Source organism: Lolium perenne, chromosome 3 (genome assembly GCF_019359855.2).
Source record: "Lolium perenne isolate Kyuss_39 chromosome 3, Kyuss_2.0, whole genome shotgun sequence".
In the NCBI taxonomy this organism is placed as follows: domain Eukaryota; kingdom Viridiplantae; phylum Streptophyta; class Magnoliopsida; order Poales; family Poaceae; genus Lolium; species Lolium perenne.
Genome location: NC_067246.2, coordinates 124686365 through 124699047, shown reverse-complemented (window position 1 = coordinate 124699047; position 12683 = coordinate 124686365).

Here is a 12683-nt window from a genome sequence, read left to right as displayed (position 1 = left end):
AATTTTTGTGAATTTTTGAAAACTTTGAAAAATGCACATTTATGGGTATTAAGTTTATTATTACTGGCCAGGGAATTTTTTGAAATCTCTAATTAACTAAGGAACTTTGCAAAACAAAAGTGCTACAGAAAATAAGACAAGTGGAGGAAGAAAAAGATGTTGTTTACCTCCTCTATGCATATAAAAGGTATTTGTTAACAAGGTTGATCAAGTCTTGCCACCAAATAAATTTTACATAGCATATGAAGAAATAAACCTCAAATCAATCATGTTACCTTGAATTGTATTGATATGGATCCAATCATAATATTTTGATAACCTTCTTTAGGCTCATATATAGGACAATCAATAGTTCCAATTTTGATAGTTCTCACATTAGAAATAGTATTGACTCCACATATTTTATCAATCCTCTTGGGGAAATAGACGGTATGCTCCTTATTATCAACATTGAAAGTAACCTTTCCTTTATTGCAATCAATAACAGCCCCTGCGGTGTTAAGAAAAGGTCTCCCAAGAATAATAGACATATTATCATCTTCAGGCATTTCCAACACAACAAAATCAGTTAATATCAAGCAGTTATTAGTAACTTGAACAGGAACATCCTCACATATACCAACAGGAATAGCAGTAGATTTATCAGCCATTTGCAAAGATATATCAGTAGGTATCAACTTATCTAAATAAAGTCTCTTATAAAGAGAAAAAGGCATAACACTAACACCAGCTCCCAAATCACATAGAGCAGTTTTAACATAATTATTCTTAATAGAACAAGGAATAGTAGGTATACCTGGGTCGCCCAACTTCTTTGGAACTTTGCCATTGAAAGAGTAATTAGCAAGCATAGTGGAAATTTCCTCATTGGGGATTTTCCTTTTGTTAGTAACAATATCTTTCATATACTTTGAATAAGGAGGCAATTTAATAGCATCAGTCAAAGGGATTTGCAAAAATAAGGGTTTCATCCAATCGCAAAATTTATTATAGTGTTCTTCTTCCTTTGATTTTAATTTCTTAGCAGGAAAAGGCATTTGCTTTTGCACCCAAGGTTCTCTTTCATTACCATGTTTCTTAGCAATAAAATCTTCTTTAGTATACTTTTTATTTTTATCATGCTTTTCAGGTTCATCTTCAATTTCTTCTTTATCAGAAGCATCATTCTTATCATTATCATTATCATTATCATGTTCATTACCACTTTCAGTTTCAGCATCGGAAATAGAAATACTATTAGGATCATTAACAGGTTCAGAGGATTCTACAACATTTTTATGTTTCTTCTTTTTATTTTTCTTCTTAGAAGGAGCACTAGGTTCAATGCGTTGAGAATCTTGTTCAATTATTTTGGGATGCCCTTCAGGATATAGAGGATCCTGGGTAGAGACACCACCTCTAGTTGTTACTTCATAAGCATGTTTCTCTTTAGAATTATTTTTTAGCAAGTCACTTTGCACTTTAGTGAGTTGATCAATTTGAGTTTGAACCATTTGAAAATGTTTAACAAGCATCTTAACATCATTGGAGGTTCTCTCCACAATATCATGCAAATTTCTAATAGCTTGAGAATTTTCCATTAGACGATTCTCTACTCTCATATTAAAATTTTCTTGCTTAACAATATAATTATCAAACTCATCTAAGCATTGCGCAGGAGGTTTTGAATACGGAATATCTTCCCTAGTAAAGCGTTGAAGGGAGTTTACCTCAATCATGGATGAAGGGGGAATTATCTCACATATATCTTCTATGGGAGGTAGATTCTTCACATCTTCGGATTTAATACCTTTCTCCTTGAGAGACTTCTTAGCTTCCCTCATATCTTCATCATTCAATTCAATTAGACCCCTCTTCTTCAATATTGGCGTTGGAGTTGGTTCAGGTGTATTCCAATCATCATGATTCCGGCTTATTTTAGCCAATAATTCTTCAGCTTCGTCCGGAGTTCTTTTCCTGAAAACACAACCAGCACAACTATCCAAATATGCTCTAGACTCAATGGTTAGTCCACTATAAAATATATCAAGTAGATCGTTCTTTTCTAAATCATGTCCAGGTCGAGCTCTGATAAGAGAACAAAATCTTGCCCATGCCGCAGGCAATTTCTCTTCATCTCCCTGGTCAAACCTATAAATTCTCTGTAAAGCAGCATGTTGAGCACTAGCAGGAAAGTATTTTCGAAAGAAAACATCACGCAAATCAGCTGGACTTTTAATAGAACCAGGAGGCAAATTATTATACCAAGTTTTAGCATCATCCTTTAATGAGAAAGGAAAAATTTTACTGACAAAGTAAGTACGCATCTTATCATCATCAGAAAACAAGCTACTCATAGAAGAAAGTTCATTCATGTGTTCTACAGCACTTTCTTTTTCAGTACCACAAAAGGGTGCTTTCTCTACAATAGCTATATGAGATAGATCAAGAGAAAAATCATAATCTTTATCCTTAATGCATATAGGAGATGTGGCAAATTTAGGATCACGAGATAGCTTATGTCTAACAGTATATTGTGTGAGAAACTTTTTAATGTTTCTTGCATCAGCAGTAGCATTGCATCTATTAATAAAATCATCATTAAGCTCCACATAATCTTCATCAGGATCATCACTAGAATAATCAAGTTCAGGTGAATTAACAGGTGTAGTGGCATTTTCATCAGGAGTTTCAGCATTTTCAATTTGTCTAGACCTAGCAATTGTAGCATCTAGAAAGGATCCCAATGAACCACTATCATCAAGCACAGCAGAAACATTATCAATATTATGAGAGTTTTCAGATTCAGCAGAAGTACCAGCAAGTGAAGCTTGTGGCAGTGAAACAAGTTGACTTATCACAGATGGTGAATCAAGAGTAGCAGAGGTACTCAGAGTTGTACCTTTTCTTGTAGTGGATGGTAATATGGCGACTTTAGGATCGCGAGCTTTACCCATGATGGAGAATTTGCAGCGAACAATATCAATCCAAGTGAACTTCCAAATAAAGCTATGCTCCCCGGCAACGGCGCCAGAAAACAGTCTTGATGACCCACAAGTATAGGGGATCGCAGCAGTCTTCGCGGGAAGTAAATCCCAATTTATTGATTCGACACAAGGGGAGACAAAGAATACTTGGAGGCCTTAACAGCGGAGTTATCAATTCAGCTGCACCTAGAAACAGACTTGCTCACAAGAGTTTATCAGTAGTAACAGTTTTATAGCAGTAGCAGTAGTGAAATAACAGCAGCAGAGTAACAGAGACAGCAGTAGTGATTATAGTAAACAGCAGGATTAAAATACTGTAGGCATGGGGACGGATGACGGGTGTTGCATGGATGAGAGAAACTCATGTAACAATCATAGCAGGGCATTTGCAGATAATAATAAAATGGTGTCCAAGTACAAAGCAATCAATAGGCATGTGTTCCAATTATAGTCGTACGTGCTCGCAATGAGAAACTTGTACAACATCTTTTGTCCTACCAGCCGGTGGCAGCCGGGCCTCAAGGGAATCTACTAGATATTAAGGTACTCCTTTTAATAGAGCACCGGAGCAAAGCATTAACACTCCATGAACACATGTGATCCTCACGTCACTACCATCCCCTCCGGTTGTCCCGATTTCTGTCACTTCGGGGCCATTGGTTCCGGACAGCGACATGTGTATGCAACTTGCAGGTAAGACCATAAACAATGAATATCATGATGAAACAATAACATGTTCAGATCTGAGATCATGGCACTCGGGCCCTAGTGACAAGCATTAAGCATAACAAGTTGCAACAATATCATCAAAGTACCAATTACGGACACTAGGCACTATGCCCTAACAATCTTATGCTATTACATGACCAATCTCATCCAATCCCTACTGTAACACCCCAACTTTTGCAACCTTGTTTTGTTGTCCTTAGTGCAAAAATTAGGGGGAACAAAATCTTTTTCTATATACTAATTAGATGAATTGCCTTGATCTGTTTGTTATAATGAAATGCTTTGATCAGCTGGTAGATGCATTGTCTTGATTTGCTTGTTGAGTTTTGTCTTGAACTACCTCAAAGAACAACACCTCTAGTGGTAAAATCATCCTTGAATTCAAAACTAGGGATCATCTACCCCTTAATACATCCTTCTCTCTTACCCTAGTTAAAAACCCTAAAGCATCATAAATCTGGCTAAGTCCTAAATCTGTTTCAGGTTCCATTTTGGAGACCCTGGATTAAGCTACCTCTTGCCATCTAAGGCAATGCACCTGGTCCTAGACCTACCTTGTCATGAGCACTTCCCAACCATGTCCTTGCCTTGAACCAAATCCCTCTTATACTCATTTATCCTTGTCTGTTTTGAGGCCAAGTCAATAACATGTTTTGGCAGGCTTAAAATGTTGAAACTTTGGCAGTTGTTTCCTTAGCACCCACAACTGTTATGGGTGACCTCAATACATGGATCTCATCTATGCAACACCCTCTTCAACTTCCACGTCTTGCATGTGCCATGCTACCCTCACAATTCTTATTTTTCACTTGATCTTGCACCCTATCCACTATTACAGCACTAGATCACTTTATCCTGTTTTACCTCTTGTTTTTATTCTAATCCATGTGTAACCTCCACAAAACCAAGAGTGATGATGATATCTACACTAGTAGGTCATCATCCACCCTTGAGATCACCCCTCCAAGTGTTTTTCTTTCTCTTTTGGAAAATTCCTAAAAGCCCTATTACTATTCTTTTCTCGATTTAGCCACAAAATTATTTCATCAAAGCTTTCAAAAATGTTCCCTCAACTAAAATGGAGGATGTGAATGTTATTTCACATCATCCCATTTTCACCCTAAAAAGAGTTAGTGCTATAGCACATTTTGTATTGGCTTTAAAATAAAAACGTGGTTTTGGTACATATGCAATTCTTGCACTTTTTTTGTTGCCAAATAATTTTTTAGAATATTCTACTTAGAATATCCTATGCCTTTAAGACCTATTTTATTCAATTCATCTTCTTGACCTCTTCCAACAACTTCAAAGGAAAGTTTCATTAAAACCCCTCCAACATTTGATATACTCCCATATAGTGGTCAATACCCAACCCTTCCAAATTTGATTTCTAATAAAAACCTCTATTCATCAACCATACCTTGGGATCTTTTTTTTTATCATTTGTTTATCATAAACAAAGTGGTGACAATTTTCATATTAGGGCTTATTACTCTCATTTTCCATATCTATCTCTCTAGACCTTGGATCATCCATCTCTTCACCTTGTTGTCTTACACTATCCATCGGGACAATGTGCATAACCATCTAGGCTTGACACAAGAGGAGAGCCGGCCATGCTCATGAATTTGTGCATGTGACCCGATTCTCTCCCACTCCCCTACCTCTCTCTCTACCTTGCTCCTCCTTGGAAAAACCATGACCTGCACCACCTGCTTTTCAGCCTTACCACGTTGGGGAGAGAGGGAGAGAGAAGACCCCGAGGCAATCATGCCAAGTTTGAGCATGCTTATGGCTAAATCTTGGGAAGATCCTCTCTTGTGGCCTACCCCTCCTCCCTCCACTCAACACCAACGCCCAGCCAGTCCTCATACCACCCCAAGACACCAAGAGAGCCTACCTAGCTAGCCCTAGCTCCTCCCTTCCCTTTCTCCTTCCCAATGCCACTAATGGCATAGGACTTGACCCAAACGCCCTAGACCTGCACCCCTGCGTCCCTAGCCTTGTCTAGCATCTCTCCCACGATTCCTGGACGTCACCAGTGCCTTTCCCCCGAGCCCCAATGCTCCCCATCATCCCACCCGACCATGCCAACCCAATGGTCACCACCATCTTGGGCAGCAAGGCAGCAAGCACCCCAGGCCCCGAGGCTGCGCCATAATGATGCCCTGGCATCCCTCTACCCAACGGGCATGGTCCCGAGGCAAGCCTAGCCCCGCAGCCTCTTCCCCATGCTTGCCAAGAACGTGCTCACCCTGCACTGGCCATGCTAGCGCGTTCCCAACCATCGTCGCCTCTCCCGTATAATCCATCGACAGAGGCCTGCGAGGTACCGTGCCTTGACTCCACCGAGCACCCTAGATCCCTCCCTAGCTAAGTCTCCATCAAGATATAGCCATCAAACACCTTGAGGCCCGCGCAATCACCACCTCGATTAGGGAGACTCGGTCCACCTTTCTCCTCTCTCTCAGCTGCGCTAGAACCGCCTCTGGATGCTTTGCAAGATTCTACAACCCAGCTGCTCAAACCTCACACCCCGACCTCGTGCACCGTCGCCCTACACCACGCCCACCGTACGCCGACAATCGGCTATAAAAACCGCCCAAGCCCCCTCCGCTCACCTCTTCACCTCACAGCACTCCTCTCCACCCCACCCACTCTCTGTCCCACGCAAGGAGCGCTGCGGAGCCTCTCTGGCCGCTGCTCGCCGGAGAAAAAACCATCCCGTGACCGAGGTCACCGTGAGGGTGGCAAGCACGGGCGAACTCGCCCCAGCATCCTCATCTCTTAATCTCCAATCCATGCTGTTCGCCGTCGTCCTCTTGTTCTAACCCACTGCCCGCGTTTCCCAGGACCCGAGTAGCCGCCGCCGTCGAAGCCCTGGCCGGGAGCTGCTGCGCGGAGGATCCCGTCGGGGCGAGGCTGCTGCAGGAGGAGAAGCCCTGAACGCGCGCCCCTCGTCTGCCTCGACCCACCGCCGCCCGCCGGAGCTTCACCGCCGTCCGCTGCGACCGCCGGTGAGCCCCTGGCCGCCCCTTTCTCTACTCACGTCCGTCGCGCGCGTGCCTGCGCGGAGGAGAGCGACGACCAGCGTCTGCTCCTCCCGAGCGAAACGCTGCGTGGCCTGCATGGCCACGTCAGCCCATGCACAAGCCTGGCCCGCCTGGCCCCTCCCTTTTTTTTTTTTTTTTTCTCTCCCCACCTTTCCACCTGGAAATCCCCTTGGGCCGGCCCACTTCTCAAATCTGTGCGGCCCAGTGTCTTCCCGCCCATTTTAATTCGTTTGAAAGTTTGGAAATTCCTGTTTTTTGTGCTAAAACCAGATACACCAAAATGTGAATAACTCGAGTTTTACAGACCCAAATCAAATGAAACCAACTGCATTAATTCACAAATTTCATTACCTTTCCAATGCCACTGACCTTGTATTTTTAGGATTTTTGTACGATTTTTAATGTATTAAACATGATCACTGTATTCTGGTTAGTATTTCTAATTCCTAAAATTGTAGATTTCATATTTTTGAATGAATCCAATCGTGTTAATCTTGTTTTGTTATTGCCCATCTAGGAAAAATATCATTTTTTCACTGATCTTTAAAATTTATTTCTGTTCACGAGTGTATGTGTGTCACATGCATTGATAGAATTAAAATCTCTTTGACTTATTCAAATCCTTGCCATCACTTTGTTTTCAAAGTATCCAAACCATGATTTGTTACTTTAAAACAACTCCCCTGCATATTTTCATGTTTATTTTACCCGACCCTTGGTTCTTGAGCTATGTGTTGATTGTTTGCTTTATTTACTTTTGCGACGCTAGACACGAACGAGGGAGAAATTGAAGGGGAGGATTTTAGAGAAGGTTTTGAAGAGGACCAGGGACAAATAAGCCAAGGCAAGCCATCTCTTGATCTCTGAATGTTGAACCACATATTGTGGTTACTTTGTTATTATTATTGTCTCTCGATCTATCTTGTGTGATTTCTACTTTTGTTGTTGGAGCATGCTTACCGTGAGCATCTTTTCTTTCTTTGGCACCTCGCCGACAAACCCCTTTTGTGAATGGTGGTTGTCAACATCATGATCTTGGTGTACCCTCTAAATGTGATGGGTATGCCCACTTATCTTGTGTGTGTCGACCTCTTGACACCTTCTTGCACCCCTTAGAGGTATGATGATTAGCATCATTCCCTCTTGTTGATGCTATGCATACTTGCTCCCAAGTATGTTGAACCCATTGTTGATTTTATGCATACTTACTCTCAAGTATGTTGAACCCCTTGTTGTTGTTATGCATGCTTACCTCGAGCATGTATGCCCCCTTGACCACCTATTTTACCATCTTCTTAGTGGTATGATGATCAACATCATGACCCTTTGTCGAATACTCCTACTTGTGTTGTCCCCATGCGTGCTTATCCTAAGCATGTATGATCCCCTTGACACCTCAATTATCATCTCCTTAGAGATATGACGGCTAGCATCATTGCCATTGTTATATCTTAGCTCCTACCTAAAACTATAGGTTGGGAACCCCTCAAGGTTTACCTTGTTGTAAATGTTTATGAAAACCTTGGGTGAGGCAATCTTACCCAAGCGTATGGTTTATGAAAGGAAAGGATCTTGACAAAGATGGTTGGAAAGAGGAAGGTGTGTGTGACTTGGGTTTTTGAGAAAAACGACACATGGTTCTTTGTATTCGCCGGAACAACTAAACAGCGCAACCATAGCTACTCCAACGTGGGCACGGGGCTTAACTTGACGTTTGTTCTTCTTAGCATGAGGCACCGCACAACTATACAAGGGTACGGTCACCCCCGAGTCCGGGTTGTCATGGTTGGGACAATAGTATAACGGGAGGCCTTCGGGGCTGACCCGTCCGGAAGACACTATGGGTCTCCTGGCTTGGCGGTGGAGCCACGCTCTCGAGGAGGTGAGCTGCCACGGTGCCGGGGAGGTACATACTCCATAGGGTAGGACCTCGTGTTAAGTCGAATGGGCGAAAGGTTATGTCCGGGTATCCGTCGTGGCATATGTCGTTATGCGGGGATGATGCCCACACGATAGGTATCCGGATAGTTGTGGTGAAAGTGTGCAAACTCTGCAGAGTCAAAACTATTCGAATAGCCGCGTCCACGGTCATGGACGGTTGGGATGGCCGTTACAGAGCTGTGTCGAGTTTTGGTTTTGAAAATGATTTCCAAAGGAAATGTGTGTTGGAAGTACCGGAAGGGTACGGGAAAGATGGTGTGCCGACCATGTGGAGATGGCCGAGGAAAATGAAACAAAAGAGGGTGACCCTTCCTAGTGTTTCATGTAGAGGAACTCTGCTTTAACAAAGATATAGAGATGTCATAGGACTTTCTTAGTGTCCCCTTCAACTGTGATGTGGGATGCTATATCCACAAGAGAAACTGATTCTCTTTCACATGCTATATCCACAAGAGAAACTGATTCTCTTTCACATGCTATATCCACTAGAGAAACTATTCTTCCTCTCTTGTCTTCTTTAGTTAGAATTGTTATCACCTTCTTGATGGTTTGCGAGTACAATTCAAATGTACTCATGGCTTTGTCCCTGGCTATTTACTTGGCCAGACCTGGAGGACTTCGACAGATGAAGAAGGAGTTGACGACGTCTATGCGAGCTAGGAACGTCTTCCCAGTCAGTTGCCTGTAGGGTTAAGGCAGATGACTTGGGCTCTACGCTGCTGAAGTGATTCTGCTACTCTGATGATTAGATTAGGCCCTTCGAGGCTATCTTGTAAAGATGGGTCATGTGACTTTATTGTAATTTTCTTATTCCGTTTTGTAAAGGATGATGTAATTTGATATTAGTTCGGTTATGTGTTCACGGCACACTGATCATGGGAACGTGAACTGTATACATAACAGGGTATTTCGGACAGCTAGTCCGGGGTCCCCACAGAGCTGGTATCAGAGCTATCCTGACTGTAGGAGACCTTAGTTAGCATGGACGTTAGTTGGGAAACAAGTACTTGGGAAAAACTATTTACGAAACCAATTCTCTCTTTAGTCGGAAGCATAGCTTCTACCCCCCCTTATTTATTCAAAGCTTCTAAATTCTTATCTCTCCACTTTATAAAAATGCTTGAAAATTCTTACTCTATTGTCTCATCCACTTCAAACCTACACACTGGACGATGTTCCCAACTCAGACCAGAGACTCGAACTCAAAAATGGATCAATCCCTCAGGAAGGCTCATGTATCTCCAACAGCAGATATTGAAGATTGGATGCCAACTCATCCGTACGCACATAGGGATGATAATGGAATGTCTTTGGTTGTCACTGAAGTCGGTCAGGGAGCTGACCTTGTTCCTCCGTGGACTTGCACTTTTTGCAGTCATCAGGGATCAAGTCCTCAGTTTCTTGACTAGTAATTTTTAGGCCAGCTACAAGAAGTTGTCAACTTTGGGAGTTCTTCAACAACTACCCCTCTGAAGACCTCATGTCCCAGGGATGTTGAGACTAGAAGATCTACATAGTTTTCGCCTCCGTCTCAACATCGACGACACAATACCAGGCCCGCTCCACCACCAAGTGCTCCGAGAATCCTTGTTGAAGTCAATGTCAGCAAGATGAAGACATCAACATATGTGACCAGCCCCAAACCTATAGGATGGATAGGACGAACTCAATCACTTTGATTGAGTTACCCCCGCGGATTAGGAATCCTTGGGTACTTAGAGTACCATGTCTGGTGTGATGATTCCTTGAAGCTTCCTCGTATGCTGCCTTGATTGTTTTTATCCGTTTGTTGTGTGTATGATTGTCTTGGTCTTTAGGTCTGAAAAACACTCTTAGTGTGACAACCCAGCGTAGGAAGCCTCCCTAAGATGTTTTCACCGTCATCTATCTCACCGATAAAATACTAACGGCTAGATAATTGGATAAGTTAACCCTGTTAACAGTTGATTTTCAACCGTCGGTAAAACTAACCCAGGCCCCTATCTACGCTAACTACTTTCAAGATCATCTGAAGGAACTCTACTACGCCAACGAAGCAGAAGCCCCTACCTTCAAGAGTGATTGCACCTCTGCAAGAAGCCATACTAATTTGGTCTAACCTTGGAGCATAATCGCGCTAACCTCGAGGATAACTTCCTGAAACCACCCTCTAACACACCGTCCAACAAGCTGAGAGAACAATAGCATCAAAACCAAGCTACATCACATGGTTCATCTGGTCGTCATCAAGTGAAGCTCCTGAAGATACCTCAAGACTCAAGATTAGGTGTAGTTTACCTGCTCACTTCTTAAGTGGTATAAGTCAACACTGACCCTCAAGCTGAAGATTGTCTTCGACGGCCTTCGTTGCTGCTTCATATGGAGACCAACCAGGCGTTTCATCGACTTACTAACTTACCGCGCGTTATGGTCTAATAAACGCCGTGAGTGCCTCTTGAAGTCGTGGACTACACATCGTCTCCTGAAGATTCTTCAACTGAATACGGAAGATCGACGACTTCTTCAGAAGCCCAGACAGGACTACAAGGCAGAAGCTCTGAGTTTTTCCGAAACCCGATGAAAAATCCTAAGGGTGGAAGACTTCGTCTTCCACTAAAAATTGGAGCTGACCCTAAAAATTTAAACCTTTCTAAAACACCGTAGGGAATTTGGGATGCACTAACTTCCCTTGAAGCTGTGGACTGCACCTCGCTCCCTGAAGATGCTTCAACTCAAGACGAGAGAAAGATCACTTCTTCAAAAGCACTGACAAGACCCTTGGCCGAAGCTTAGAGTTTTTTTTTTTAAACCCCCCCCTATGAACAATTTTAAGGGTGGAAGACTTCGTCTTCCACTAAAATTTAAAGTTAACTCTAAAAGTTTTCAACCCTGCTAAAGCACCGCTGAAGTACACTAACTCTCCCAGAATCTTGAACCCCCGCTAGGATCGCTTAGAAGCTACAGATCTAACACCTAAATGGAGTAGTCAACCTCTTCATGAAGCTCGCCATCGGCAGGAATCCATCATGTCTCCCAGAAGATGAAGCAACGACCTTCTCGACAACTTTATGTCTACAGAAGAATGGAGTCTAACTTTTGTTAAACTTTACAACCCCTCTAGTTCTACGCTCAGTAATCTCGGGACGAGATTATTTTAAGGGTGGAAGATCTGTAACACCCCAACTTTTGCAACCTTGTTTTGTTGTCCTTAGTGCAAAAATTAGGGGGAACAAAATCTTTTTCTATATACTAATTAGATGAATTGCCTTGATCTGTTTGTTATAATGAAATGCTTTGATCAGCTGGTAGATGCATTGTCTTGATTTGCTTGTTGAGTTTTGTCTTGAACTACCTCAAAGAACAACACCTCTAGTGGTAAAATCATCCTTGAATTCAAAACTAGGGATCATCTACCCCTTAATACATCCTTCTCTCTTACCCTAGTTAAAAACCCTAAAGCATCATAAATCTGGCTAAGTCCTAAATCTGTTTCAGGTTCCATTTTGGAGACCCTGGATTAAGCTACCTCTTGCCATCTAAGGCAATGCACCTGGTCCTAGACCTACCTTGTCATGAGCACTTCCCAACCATGTCCTTGCCTTGAACCAAATCCCTCTTATACTCATTTATCCTTGTCTGTTTTGAGGCCAAGTCAATAACATGTTTTGGCAGGCTTAAAATGTTGAAACTTTGGCAGTTGTTTCCTTAGCACCCACAACTGTTATGGGTGACCTCAATACATGGATCTCATCTATGCAACACCCTCTTCAACTTCCACGTCTTGCATGTGCCATGCTACCCTCACAATTCTTATTTTTCACTTGATCTTGCACCCTATCCACTATTACAGCACTAGATCACTTTATCCTGTTTTACCTCTTGTTTTTATTCTAATCCATGTGTAACCTCCACAAAACCAAGAGTGATGATGATATCTACACTAGTAGGTCATCATCCACCCTTGAGATCACCCCTCCAAGTGTTTTTCTTTCTCTTTTGGAAAATTCCTATAAGC